We start from the raw sequence: 13,348 nt of genomic DNA, 5'->3' as shown, positions 1-13,348 counted from the left end.
CTATTTTCATTGGTTTTTCTGTTTTTCAAAACCCATATGACTTACTTTCTTTCATAAAAGTTGAATTTCTGAAGAATATCTTGGGAGCTTTTTTCCGAATAATGAAAGTGAATGAAAACTGGAGCTGTCAAGCTTCAACATTACAAAAAAGCACAATAAAGTATCACAAAATTGTCCCATACGACACGACACGTGTTCAGTATTTCAAGTCATTTGAAGTCATATGATAGCTTTGTGAAAGGAACAAATGAAAATTTGACTCATTATTAACTGACAACAAGAATATCTGCCCTTGTTCTAATAGGCACATTCAAGAGATTTCAAATTTGTAAACAAATTACTCTTTTGAATTGGATCTTTTCAATGAATTAAGTGATCCAAACCTTTGTTCATTAAAGAAGAAAGTAAAATGGGTTTCAAATGACATGAGAGTGAATAAATAATCGATTTTTGTCTGAACTATCCCTTCAGGATCACATGGAGCACAGTGCTAGTGAATATCAGCTCATACTGAGACAGACAGCTTTTCGATCCAGCTCAACTGAAAACTGTCCTTCTTTCTTACCATGATATTTGAGCTGTCCTGAAAAGAGGGTGTTGTCTTCTGCTCCTTGTGTTGATGGACAGCTGCCATTCTGTCGATCTTCCTCTGGTGCACTTCTTTCGCTTCGGCCTACTGATGCAGTGCGGCTCTGCCTACTTCCCTCATGGTGCTTTGAAGCAGTCTGACCAGCTCGCTGTCAATTTCTGGCAATCGGCAGGCTCGTCTGGCATTGCTTGCTGCAACACACATATACACATGCATAAACAACATCCTTCGCCCTACAAGACACACATGCTGTCTTTCCTCACTTTCTCGGGGGGACAATTTTCAACCTCCATTTGGCCTCAAATCCATCTTGGTCTTTTCCAGTTATCCCTCCCACCCAATGAGACCCACTTTCAGATATACCTGCTCTGAGATTCATGCTTCAATGCGATTTCAACATCACAACCAACATAATCCTGTGATTTAACGCCAATAAAGACAGAACCACAGAGGATCAAAAGACGAAGGATCAAAAAGAGACTGCCAGTGTTTTTCCTAAACCTAAATTCCCACTGTAGTCCTTCCTACAGAGAGAGAGGGAGGGAGAGAGAGAAAGATTGACATTGCATTGGAGACAATAGGGCATCTCTGTGATGAACAAGAGCATGTTGAAGCACTCTCCTTATCCCCATCTCATCAGGCTGACATACACACACCTATCCTGTAACAGCCCACTTGTGGCCCAAAGACATGTGGGAGCTTCTGTATTATTTTTCACTGGCTGTGTCTCAGCTATCTTTGCAGGACACAACATTATGTGGCACTGATGTCTTCCAGAGTCATAAGCAGCCTGCTCTTCAGTGTACAGACAAACCAGAATGGATACTGTTGCACAGACATGCACACACAATTCAAGCAAATTACTGAAGCCAGAACCTTACCGTACATTCAATATGCTTTGCTTCAGAATGGAATGTACATGTGTGACATTACATGAAAACTGTCCTTACAATCAAACTTATAATTTTTTTTTTTATAAATAAACAATATCTACTTATATATCTGATATATATATATATTCTTTCTCATATATATTATATAAATTATATATACAATGTGACATATATATATATATATATATATATATATATATATACATATATAATTTTTTATATAAATGTATTATATTTATATGGCCTTGTGATGTCATCAACAAAAGATACAGGATGTTTTTTCCACCTATGCAAAAATTACTAGGATTAATTTACTTACAGAATAAATTGTTTTAGATAATGTACTCAGCCCCATGTCATCCAAGAAGTTCATGTCTTTCTTTATTCAGTCGCAAAGAAATTATTGTTTTGAGGAAAACATTCCAGGATTTCTCTCCATAAAATGGACTTCAATTGTGCCCAGTTGGTTCAAGGTCAAAAGGGCTCTACATGATCCCAGCTGAGGAATAGGGGTCTAATCTAGTGAAATGTTTTTATACCTTAACCACAAATGCACATCTTGCACTAGCTCCGTGAAGTGTGTCCGCAAATTCACACATTCCGTAATAATGTTGGAAAGGTCACGTGTGGTTAGCTCTTCATCTGTACAATTTTGTTTAGAAAATGGCCATTTTTTTTGCTAGATAAGACCTCTTTTTTCCAGTTGGGATAGTGTAGAGACCTTTGAAACTGCATTTAAACTGCAATTTGAACCTTCAACCAGTTGGCCACCTTTTAAATCCATTATATGGAGAAATATCCTGGAAGGTTTTCCTCAAAAACTTTAATTTCTTTGTGACTGAAGATGATATTTAATGACATAGGGGCGAGTAATTTATCTGGATTTTTTTTTTTCTGGAAGTCAACTAATCCTTTAATTTATCCTAACTGTGTATGATTATACAGTTTATCCGATCAGAAATTATCAGTTTTTTGGGTCACGACCCACCACCCTGCCTAATTGTTTGAATGCTGCTAGCTGCAAGTTTGGTTTCACACATCACTGCATTCTAAAATGTGTCATAATGCAATTCATAATGCAATCCTAATACATGTTGCTTTCTCAGCATTGCTGCAGAAACAGATACTGTTTTCTAAGCAGATTTTTGCAAACTACATTTCCATATGTCACAATACTGTGATCCTCTGTTGGATCCTCAAAAAAACTAATCTTAGCAATGCTGTCATTAGAACACTTCTCTGCGTTCTTCACGTGCTATTGGAAACTTCCTGTTTCCATCTTAAGAAGTCATGATTACGAGCTTGTTGAACTCTTTTCTGTAAAAAATAACAGTGGACAGTGTTTTGTGAATGTTGATGCATATATAAATAAATATATATATATATATATATTAGGGGTGTAACGGTTCACAAAATTCACGGTTCGGTTCGATACGATACACTGATGTCACGGTTCGGTTCGGTTCGGTTCGATACGTTTTAGATACAGCAAAATGTAAAAACATCTCAACTTTTCAGAATGCCGCAAGCGCACCGCGGGTCATGTGACAAGAACTAACCAATCAGCTTCATCCTTTCCCGTAACAACGTTGAGAGCTCAGCCAAGATGAAGGAACAGCTGATCATAGTTGTATATGGATTGCAATTTTGAAATAAATTCAGTAGCAGAGCTACTGCAAGCGATTTTTAGAGCTGCAAATCCATTTATCCTTCGCTGAAATTTCCGCGTCTCATGGAGAGAGCACGTCATTGTTGCTTAGCAAAGACAGACGCCTCAGGAGAAAGACGCGCTTAGCGTTTTCCATGCGTTTTTAGGCACGATATGTGAACGGCCCCTAAGGCGCTCGCTCACTCAGCACGCGCTGAAGGCTCGTTGCAAAATGTCTAATGCATTTAACAGACCAGAAATAAAAGATCCTAAAATAACCAACAGGTCTGGTGTTTGGGTTGGATTCCCTGTAAGCTATAGTGTCTAAATGCTGCAGGGATAGTTTGCTGCGTGCATGTTTCTCCTTTTTTTCGTCTTTTCCCAGATAGTACTGACGCATATATCCCAGATATTCCCGCTGTTTTTTTTTTTTTTGTAATCCCGCTCGTGTACCCTGTCATGTTGCAGATGCGACATACCGTTGTTTATTTATCCACCACTCTCTTGCCATCACCATTATAGCTTAAAGGGAATCCAAAGTGCACCCAAACACCAGACCTGTTGGTTATTGGAGGATCTTCTCATTTCTAGTCTGTTAAACGCATTGGCTATTTTGCAACGAGCCTTCAGCGTGTACTGAGTGAGCGAGCGCCTGCTGAGTAGCCTAACATAAACATATAAGATGGTGTTTTTTTCTTCTTCGGGAGTGTCAGGGGCGTTGCCTGTTACGTTGTTTGGGTTATTGGGCTACCTTGTTGAACGCATATCATTATATTTCTTTCTCTCTCTTTTTTTTTTTTTTTTTTCAAATATAATTAATTACTCCAACGAACCGTTCGGTATACATAATGCGTACCGCGTACCGAACCGAAAGCGTCGTACCGAACAGTTCAATACGAATACGCGTATCGTTACACCCCTAATATATATATATATATATATATATATATATATATATATATATATATATAAATATATATATATATATATATATATGAGCCGTTATCTGCATTAACGTGATGCATTAACGGGAGACTCTTAGCGGGCGATAAAAAAAATATCGCCATTAATCTATTCTCATAGTTGGGTTGGGAGCTGAGTCTATACCACGCGAGCTATGATGACTTTCACCTTGATATTTTGGCGCGGATGTATACCTAGCCGAATCTGTAGAGAGCGAGAACGAGTCTTTGCACCTGTGTGTATGCCTACTTTGAAATTACCACATCAAACGTGCTGTGCTAACATGGATGCAGCTAAGATGCCGCCGGGTTTGCTACAGGGATTTTTTTGTTTTGGTTTAAAGAAGCTTCCCAATGGAAACATCGAAAAGATGCATGCCTGCATTCACACATAATCCGTCTGCAGTGCGTATGCAGTCCATGTGAGTTATATATGAGGTGCTGAAGCAGCACGGACTCATTGTGCTTTCACACAGGATGCGTTTGCAGTCCGCTACTTGGTACGTAAACGATCGCTGCACTGCTGCAGACACAACGCTCCTGGAACGCACTGACGGGCCTCAACCGCAAAAAATAATCTATGTCCACCACTAATATATACAGTACAGATGAAAAGTTTGGACACACCTTCTCATTCAAAGAGTTTTCTTTATTTTCATGACTATGAAAATTGTAGATTCACACTGAAGACATCAAAACTATGAATTAACACATGTGGAACTATATATGGTATTATATACATAACAAAAAAGTGGAATAAATTGAAAATATGTCATATTCTAGGTTCCTCAAAGTAGCCACCTTTTGCTTTGATTACTGCTTTGCACACTCTTGGCATTCTCATGATGAGCTTCAAGAGGTAGTCACATGAAATGGTCTTTCAACAATCTTGAAGGAGTTCCCCGAGAGATACTTAGCACTTTTTGGCCCTTTTGACTTCTGTCTGCGGTCCAGCTCACCCCTAAACCATCTCGACTGGGTTCAGGTCCGGTGACTATGGAGGCCAGGTCATCTGGTGCAGCACCCCATCACTTTCCTTCTTGGTCAAATACCCCTTGATGCCTTCAGTGTGACTCTACAATTTTCATAGTCATGAAAATAAAGAAAACTCTTTGAATGAGAAGGTAAGTCCAAACTTTTGGTCTGTACTGTATCTATATTCATTTAGCAGACGCTTTTATCCAAAGCAACTTATACTGTAAATAAGGACAGTGGAAGCAATCAAAAACAACAAAAAGAGTAATGATATAAACTGTAAGTGCTATAACAAGTCTCAGTTAGCTTAACACAGTACACGTAGCAAGGGCTTTTAAATAATATAATAAATGAAAAGAAAACAGATAGAATAGAAAAAGAATAGAGCAATCTAGTGTTAGAGGTCTTATATACACACACACACACACACACACACACACATAATTGCATAATAAATTAAAAGAAAAGAAAATACAAATTATAAGAAAGGTAGTTTGATTTTTTTAAGAATAAAATTAAAATAGTCGAAGAATGATACAGTTAGAAGGTCAAATAAAGATGGAAGAGATGTGTTTTAAGCCGAAACATTTAATTTAAAAGTCAGTAAAAGTGACTTTGGTCTTTTTTGGGATGGCACAATCAAGCGACGTTCACTTGCAGAACGCAAGCTTCCAGAGGGCACATAAGTCTGAAGTAATACATTTAGGTAAATGGGTGCAGAGCCAGTGGTAGTTTTGTAGGCAAACATCAATGCCTTGAATTTTATGCAAGCAGCTATTGGTAGCCAGTGCAAATTGATAAACAGAGGTGTGATGTGTATAATTTTCGGCTCATAAAAAATTTATCTTGCTGCCGCATTCTGCATTAATTGTAAAGGTTTGATAGAACTGGCTGGAAGACCTGCCAAGAGAGCATTGCAACAGCCTGGACAGAACAAGAGCTTGAACAAGGAGTTGTGCCGCATGTTCCGAAAGAAAGGGCTTGATCTTCTTGATGTTGAATAAAACAAATCTGCAGGATCTGACAGTTTTAGCAATGTGGTCTGAGAAAGTCAGCTGATCATCAATCATAACTCCAAGGCTTCTGGCTGTTTTTGAAGGAGTTATGGTTGATGTGCCTAACTTGATGGTGAAATTGTGATGAAACGATTGGTTTGCTGGAACCACAAGCAGTTCTCTCTTGTCAAGTTGAAGTTGAGTTGAAGGTGATGGTCCATCATCCAGCAAGAAATGTCTGTTAGACAAGCTCAGATGCTACCGTCGGATCATCAGGATGGAATGAGAGGTAGAGTTGAGTGTCATCAGCATAGCAGTGGTATGAAAAGCCATGTTTCTGAATGACAGAACCTAATGATGCCATGTAGACAGAGAAGAGAAGTGGTCCAAGAACTGAGCCCTGAGGCACCCCAGTAGTTAGATGTTGTGACTTGGACACCTCACCTCTCCAAGACACTTTGAATGACCTATCTGATAGGTAAGACTCAAACCACTGAAGTGTGGTTCCTGAGATGCCCTTTGCCAGTAGGGTTGATAGGAGGATCTGGTGGTTAACCGTGTCAAAACAGCGGAAAGATCAAGCAGGATAAGTACTGAAGATTTGGATTCCGCTCTTGCCAGTCTTAGGGCTTCAACAACTGAGACCAAGGCATTCTCAGTTGAATATCCACTTCTGAAGCCAGATTGGTTGCTGTTTCTTCCTTCCTTCCTTCCTTCCTTCCTTTCTTTCTTTCTTTCTTTCTTTTTTTCTCGGATCACAGTATGAGAAATATAGGTAAAGCAAAGCATTCCTCAAAGACAGACTTAAGAATGACAGTCAAAGAGTTAGATTTGCTATTAGAGATGTTTTTGTTCTAATTGCAACTGGGCTGTTCTTGCTTGTTTCACACAAAGAGACTGAGGCTGTTGTTATTTGGCTGAACTGATGGTGACCATCACAATGTGACAAAGAGAGATGAATTGACTGGTGCCTTGCAATGAGAAACATTCTGTGGTCAAAAAGAATGTTAAACAGGGAGAAATGGAAGAATAGGCGGAAGAGTAAAAAATAAAAATACAAAAACAACACTTATGTAGAAAAACTGCAATTTTGGTGTGGGTGAATTCTCCTTGGCCAATGACCCTTATCTTGCTGGTTTCTATCTCTAAGCAGTGATTGCTGTGCATTGAGAAGAAGCAAATTGTCTAAACTACAGTATAAGTGCTTTGCTGCCATGGGTTTCACAACAAGCACCAACCGGCCCAAACATTCAGTGGGCTTTACCTGTGATTACTGACTGGTGAGAACAGTAATTACAAGTCTGAGACACAGGTCTGGCACAGAACGGGTGGGAATGTGTGTGTGCGTGTGTTTCAGGGCACATCCTGTGACTGAATGAAACTCCATTGAAAATAGTAATAGAGGGATACATAAGTCAGATGTCTACACATTAAACACAAAATATATATATTTTTAATTAGAAAACAACCAGAGACAAATGTTTCAGCTTAGCATTAACCTGAATCGCATTTATTTTATGATCATTATACTGTAGTGTTTTATAAAATGGTGACTGAGTGAGCAAGTGTTACAACAAGGAATAATATTTGATCCCAGACAGTAATAGGTGATTATTTATCAAGAAAAAAGACTTATATATGTGATATAACACTATGTACATAATTAAGATAGATAGTTGCATTTTTTGTTTGTCTCTTAACTCATCGGCCTCATTCAGGACGGTGACGAGTCTGCTTACAGACAGGAGGTTAAAGAACTGGCTGTCTGGTGCAGTCTCAACAACCTGGAGCTCAACATGCTCAAAACAGTGGAGATGATCGTGGACTTCAGGAGAAACCCCCCTGCACTTGTGGAAGATTTGTATTAGTAAGATTGTAATCAAACAAGAATAATCAATGTGAATCTAGCCATTTTTGTTGCAGGAATGTTCAGAACTGAGAAAAACATATGGCCAGACATACAGAAAGGGGGCCTCTCCTCTCTAGGGAGGGATCAAAATTGCAAGCATAAGGAAAAGTTTGACTATTTGGAAACGCCCTGTATAGGGTATATAATAAGATGCAACCTAGCATTTCGGGAGATCACCTTGCAAGGACCTCTCGGCTTTGTTTTGCTTAAAATAAAGTCTTTTCTTCTGAGAGAAAAATCCCTGACTGAGTTCGATTCTTTGGAGAACCGGCAAAATACACCACACACTCCCCCCACTCACAACCATGAACAACCCTGTGACTGCAGTGGAGTCATTCAGGTTCCTGAGCACCACTATCTCTCAGGACCTGAAGTGGGACATTCACATTGACTCCATTGTGAAAAAGGCCCAGCAGAGGTTGTACTTCCTTCGCCAGCTGAGGAAGTTTAACCTGCCACAGGGGCTGCTGAAACAGTTCTACTCCACCATCTTTGAATCCATCCTCTGCACTTCAGTAACTGTCTGGTTCAGCTCAGCTTTTAAATCTGATCTCAGAAGACTACAGAGGGTAGTCCGGACTGCTGAGCGAATCATCGGTACAACCCTCCCTTCTATTCAAGAACTGTACTTATCCAGAGTGAGAAAAAGGGCTGTCAAAATCACTCTGGACCCCTCACATCCAGCACACTCCCTCTTTGAACTGTTGCCATCTGGTCGACGCTACAGAGCACTGAACACTAGAACGACCAGACAAAGGACCAGTTTCTTCCCTCAGGCAATCCATCTTATGAACAGCTGATAATAACTGCGAACACTCTACACTTTATATTTATATACACACACACTTATTTATCTAACACACATACTTAGTATACACTTAAATTTTGCACATAATATACATGTACATACATAACTGCATTTTGTAATATACCTGCCTACAATTGTCAATTTGTATATTGTCATTCACTATCTACTTATTTGTATTTTTTATTCTTTTATTATGTGTTTTATGTTCTGTCGCTGTCATTCTGTTGTACTGCGGAGCTTCTGTCACGAAAACAAATTCCTCGTATGTGTAAACATACCTGGCAATAAAGCTCATTCTGCTTCTGCTTATTCTGCTTGATCCATCTATGATATATAACATGCTATAAAAATGAAAGAAAATAAAAATTACTCATTGTTTGTGTGTTAGTTGCTTAAGCAGACTGTGTTAATATATTGTTGTTTTAATAAAGATCAGAACAAGTTTTATGACCAGGTTATACAGATAACAGCATTTTCGCACATAAGGTTCCACAATCAAAATACTGCTGGATATACTGTTGTTCTAAGAAAAAATAGCATTAATATTAAAGAATACCATTTCAAAGAATGTACATCTTAAAGGGGGGGGGGGGTGAAATACTATTTCATGCATACTGAGTTTTTTACACTGTTAAAGAGTTGGATTCCCATGCTAAACATGGACAAAGTTTCAAAAATTAAGTTGTACGTTTGAAGGAGTATTTCTGTTCCAAAAATACTCCTTCCGGTTTGTCACAAGTTTCGGAAAGTTTTTTTCGAGTATGGCTCTGTGTGACGTTAGATGGAGCGGAATTTCCTTATATGGGTCCTAAGGGCACTTCTGCCGGAAGAGCGCGCGCTCTCGTATAGCAGAGCACTGAGAGCACAACAGACATTCACTGATCAGAGCGAGAGTGTCGCGAAATGTTTTGGTTGCCAGGGCAAGACAACCCTGCACAGATTTAAAAAAATAAACAGCATTAAGGGACCAGTGGATGGAGTTTATTTTTACAGAGCATCAACGGAGTGTTTTTGTTTGTTCCCTGCATTTCGAAGATGCTTGTTTTACAAACAAGGCCCAGTTTGCACATCGTTTATGTCTTAATGATAATGCAGTCCAACGAAAAAGGGTCACGATCGTGTGTTGGAACCGCATGCGGTGAGTAAAACTGCTTCAAATATCTCTATGTTGTTAACTTTGCTATCGGCGCGTAAGCACATCAAGTAAACAACATGCGATGTTGTCATCAAACTGAACGAGTAAAACTGCTTCAAATATCTCTGTGTTGTTAACTTAGCTATCGGCGCGTAAGCACATCAAGTAAACAACATGCGATGTTGTCATCAAACTGCACTTTCCACATGTACAGCTTAAAAAAATAAAAAATAAAAAAAGACGACAAAGTGGAACTTAGTCATTTTCCAAAACCGCTAAGCAAATATATACAGTTTCAGTACATACCACATAGAGACATTGTTGCTGATGCTGCTCTTGTTAAATTTCAGCCTCTGGATCTGATTCTGGATCATAAATATACGCTGAATCTGACTGTTAGCCATGGTTTGTTTTTCCTCACGGTAAAGTCACAGCTTCCAAACGCTCTCAACGCAAAAGCCTACTGGCGCTCGTGATTCTTTAGCTCCGCCCACACGTCACGCCTCCAGCCGGTCGTGTTTTTCCGGGAAAAATCGGTACAGACTATCTTTCTCTTATGAATATAATAAAACTAAAGACTTTTTGGAGTTATGAAGGATGCAGTACTACTCTATAGGTACTCAAGATTAACAGGATATTGAATGAAAGCGAGCATTTCACCCCCCCTTTAAGATTTGTAGTCTCGTTAATGTTTGCTCTTAAACTAACAAAGCAGATTTCACTGACTTCTTGTACAATATTGGGAACCAAAGAGAGCCCTATAGCCTAACGAATCCATATAAGACTGTTTAGCATCGACAACTTCTGCAAGTTTAAATTCTGAAAACATCAGAAATATCATTCAGTTCTTCCTCAGTGTGTCCGATAATTGTACAGTTGCCGGTTGGCCTTTTAATTGTTTTTAGATGCCTCCATTAGACCCCTATTTACCCTGGAGAATACTTTTGTATAGCTTTGGAAGTCATTCACATATAGAGCTTTTTATCTGTAGTAGAGCACATGATAGGATTCCCATTAGGAAGCACTTTCTCTTATCTTCTAAATAAGTAGCTTTGTTTTAGAGGAGATAGACAGAAGTCTACACTGGCCCCTGTTGCAAACGTATACCATTGTTTTTTTGTATTTTCACCATGAGAGGAGATATAGGGGACTCGCTTGGAAAAAATTGTTGAGGAAATGCGATTTTCTTTTCCTCTCTCCTGTTCCTCATCTCTCTTCTGCGCTGAAATCTTCGTCATGCTTATCAAACGTTTGCAGATGAGCAGTGTGGGGCCAGAGGCAGGCAAATTATAAAATCCTAATCTTTTCTCCCCTCCATCTGGCCCTGCGTCTCTCTCTCTCTCTCTCTCTCTCTCTCTCTCTCTCTCTCTCTGTTTGGTATAAAGGCATAAAGAATCCGGAGTTGATAGAGCGTATTACTACTGTGAGAAACATTTGACAGATGCACCGAAACACTCTGAATTCAGAGATGATGCTAAACCTGTTCCATTAGTGCTGAATTAAGTTATCCATTTCTTTTATGTGGATTCGCTGTTTGTTTAATTATTCACTTGTCTCTTCACATCAAGCTGAAGTTAATTAAAGAGGATTTCATTAACAGTTTTTTCCATTGCGTTTTCGCATATGACAAGATGCCAATCATCACAAGTCCAATTACATAGGAGCTTCATTAATTCCCAATGACGTGATATCCTATCTGAGAAGAAAATGTCGAAAAAGGGCGCGATCGTAAAGTAAGACATAAATCCGATGTACATTACCCAGAGCGGAAGACTCACGACACCCCATCTTATAAAAATTTGACTGAATGTTTTCAATGCACAAATCAAGCCATTCAAAATACATCTGAGTGTAATAAAAGTCCCCCCCCCCCCCCAATCTCCCATTACTCTGACTAATAATTTTGTTTGCTTTGTCTTAGTTGATCCTCTGAGGTGCTTTCAAAGGATAAACATCTCAGTAAGCCTTAGAGAGTGAGTAAACCTTGATCTCTTGTTAATGGCGACCACTCATTAGGAAACAAATAAATGGACAATGCATTAATCCCAGATTGAGATATGGTATTGAGCAGCTTTTGAGCGGGTTGTGGACAAGTTAATTGATTCCAACCGCTGAGAGCCAGAGACAGAGGAAAGCCGATGGGTATCTGACTTTTTGGGTAATTTCGCAAGAAACACTTGCATTTTCACTGGGCCTCTCAGAAGGAGCTTAAGCAGATAAACATGACGACAGCCTGTGAATAACTTTGATTCAGCTTGGATTTCCAGAGTGGAAAACAGCTCTAAAAACTAATGAAGGATGCTTCTTACACTATAGTGATGTCTCAGGAAGCTGATTTCTTGTTTAAATTTTCAGAAGAATTTTAAAGACGAAGTGTTATATTTTTGTACCACTAGCATATCTATGCATCTATCCATGCATCCATCCATAAATCCATCCAATCATCTACATGCATGGCTTTTTAATAAAAAATCAAATAAAAAAAATAATAAGGCTTTGTCAGGTCTTCATTCAAAATGTTCTAGGTAAAAATGACTAATTTAACTAATTTAACGTATTTCTAATATTGAAAAAAAAAATTCTAGTTTATCTCACTTCAAATTTAAGAACTGAACTGTAATTTAAAAGGTAACTCTAAATGGCACACAACCTTGACAAAAACATAAATTTTGATATTGCTATTTGTAAGATTATTTCTCAGAAAAGTGAAAAACACTGATTATGTTTTCCACTTTTCTGATAAATAATCTTACAAATTGCTTTTTAAAGTATTTTGCTATAAAAAAAATTACATGAATTTATGGTGGTTAGCAAACAGTCCTAACCAGTGTTGCCAAGGATTGCAGAATTGGTTTAATCAACGCTATCTCACGCCAATTCGTACGTATTTTAGGAGGTGGCTTATTCATAAGAATTTGTACGACCTCACTCGTACGATTTTATACGACCCCAGTGACGGTTAGGTTTAGGGGCGGGGTTAGGTGTAGGTCATTCGTACAAATTCATACGAATTGTGCAAATCGTAAAATACGTACGATTTGGCAGCAATCGTATGAATTTGTACGAGTGTGGTCGTACGAATTCATACGAATAAGCCACCTTGTGAAAAATGTATGAATTGCCGCGAGATCGGGTTGGTTTAATTCTAGTGTATACACTGATGACTGGAGTAGTGCTCTGCTTGCTGTCATGTCTGCTGGCAAAGTTGGCATCCTGCATATACTCAGTAGTGATCACTTCCAGCTCATGGTTCACCTGGACGGCAGCATGGCCTTGACACAGAATACGCTGCAGAAACAAATGTGAAATACTAATATTAAAGCTGTCGATTTATGTTTCTTAAATAGAGACTGATCAATTATAAAATGTGCTAAAAATTAAGGCTATTTGTCATGACCCCTGAATCAATATTATTGATTAACCATGTAGAACAA

General features: G+C 38.7%; 1 pseudogene; it reads right to left on the bottom strand.

Annotated features, from left to right (window-relative positions):
- LOC128018143 (nephrocystin-4-like) overlaps window positions 1–13,348 on the bottom strand; it is a 66,260-nt pseudogene that overhangs the window by 18,353 nt on the left and 34,559 nt on the right.

This window comes from Carassius gibelio, chromosome A8 (assembly GCF_023724105.1).
Source record: "Carassius gibelio isolate Cgi1373 ecotype wild population from Czech Republic chromosome A8, carGib1.2-hapl.c, whole genome shotgun sequence".
Taxonomy (NCBI): Eukaryota; Metazoa; Chordata; class Actinopteri; order Cypriniformes; family Cyprinidae; genus Carassius; species Carassius gibelio.
This window is presented reverse-complemented; position numbering and strand designations above follow the sequence as displayed.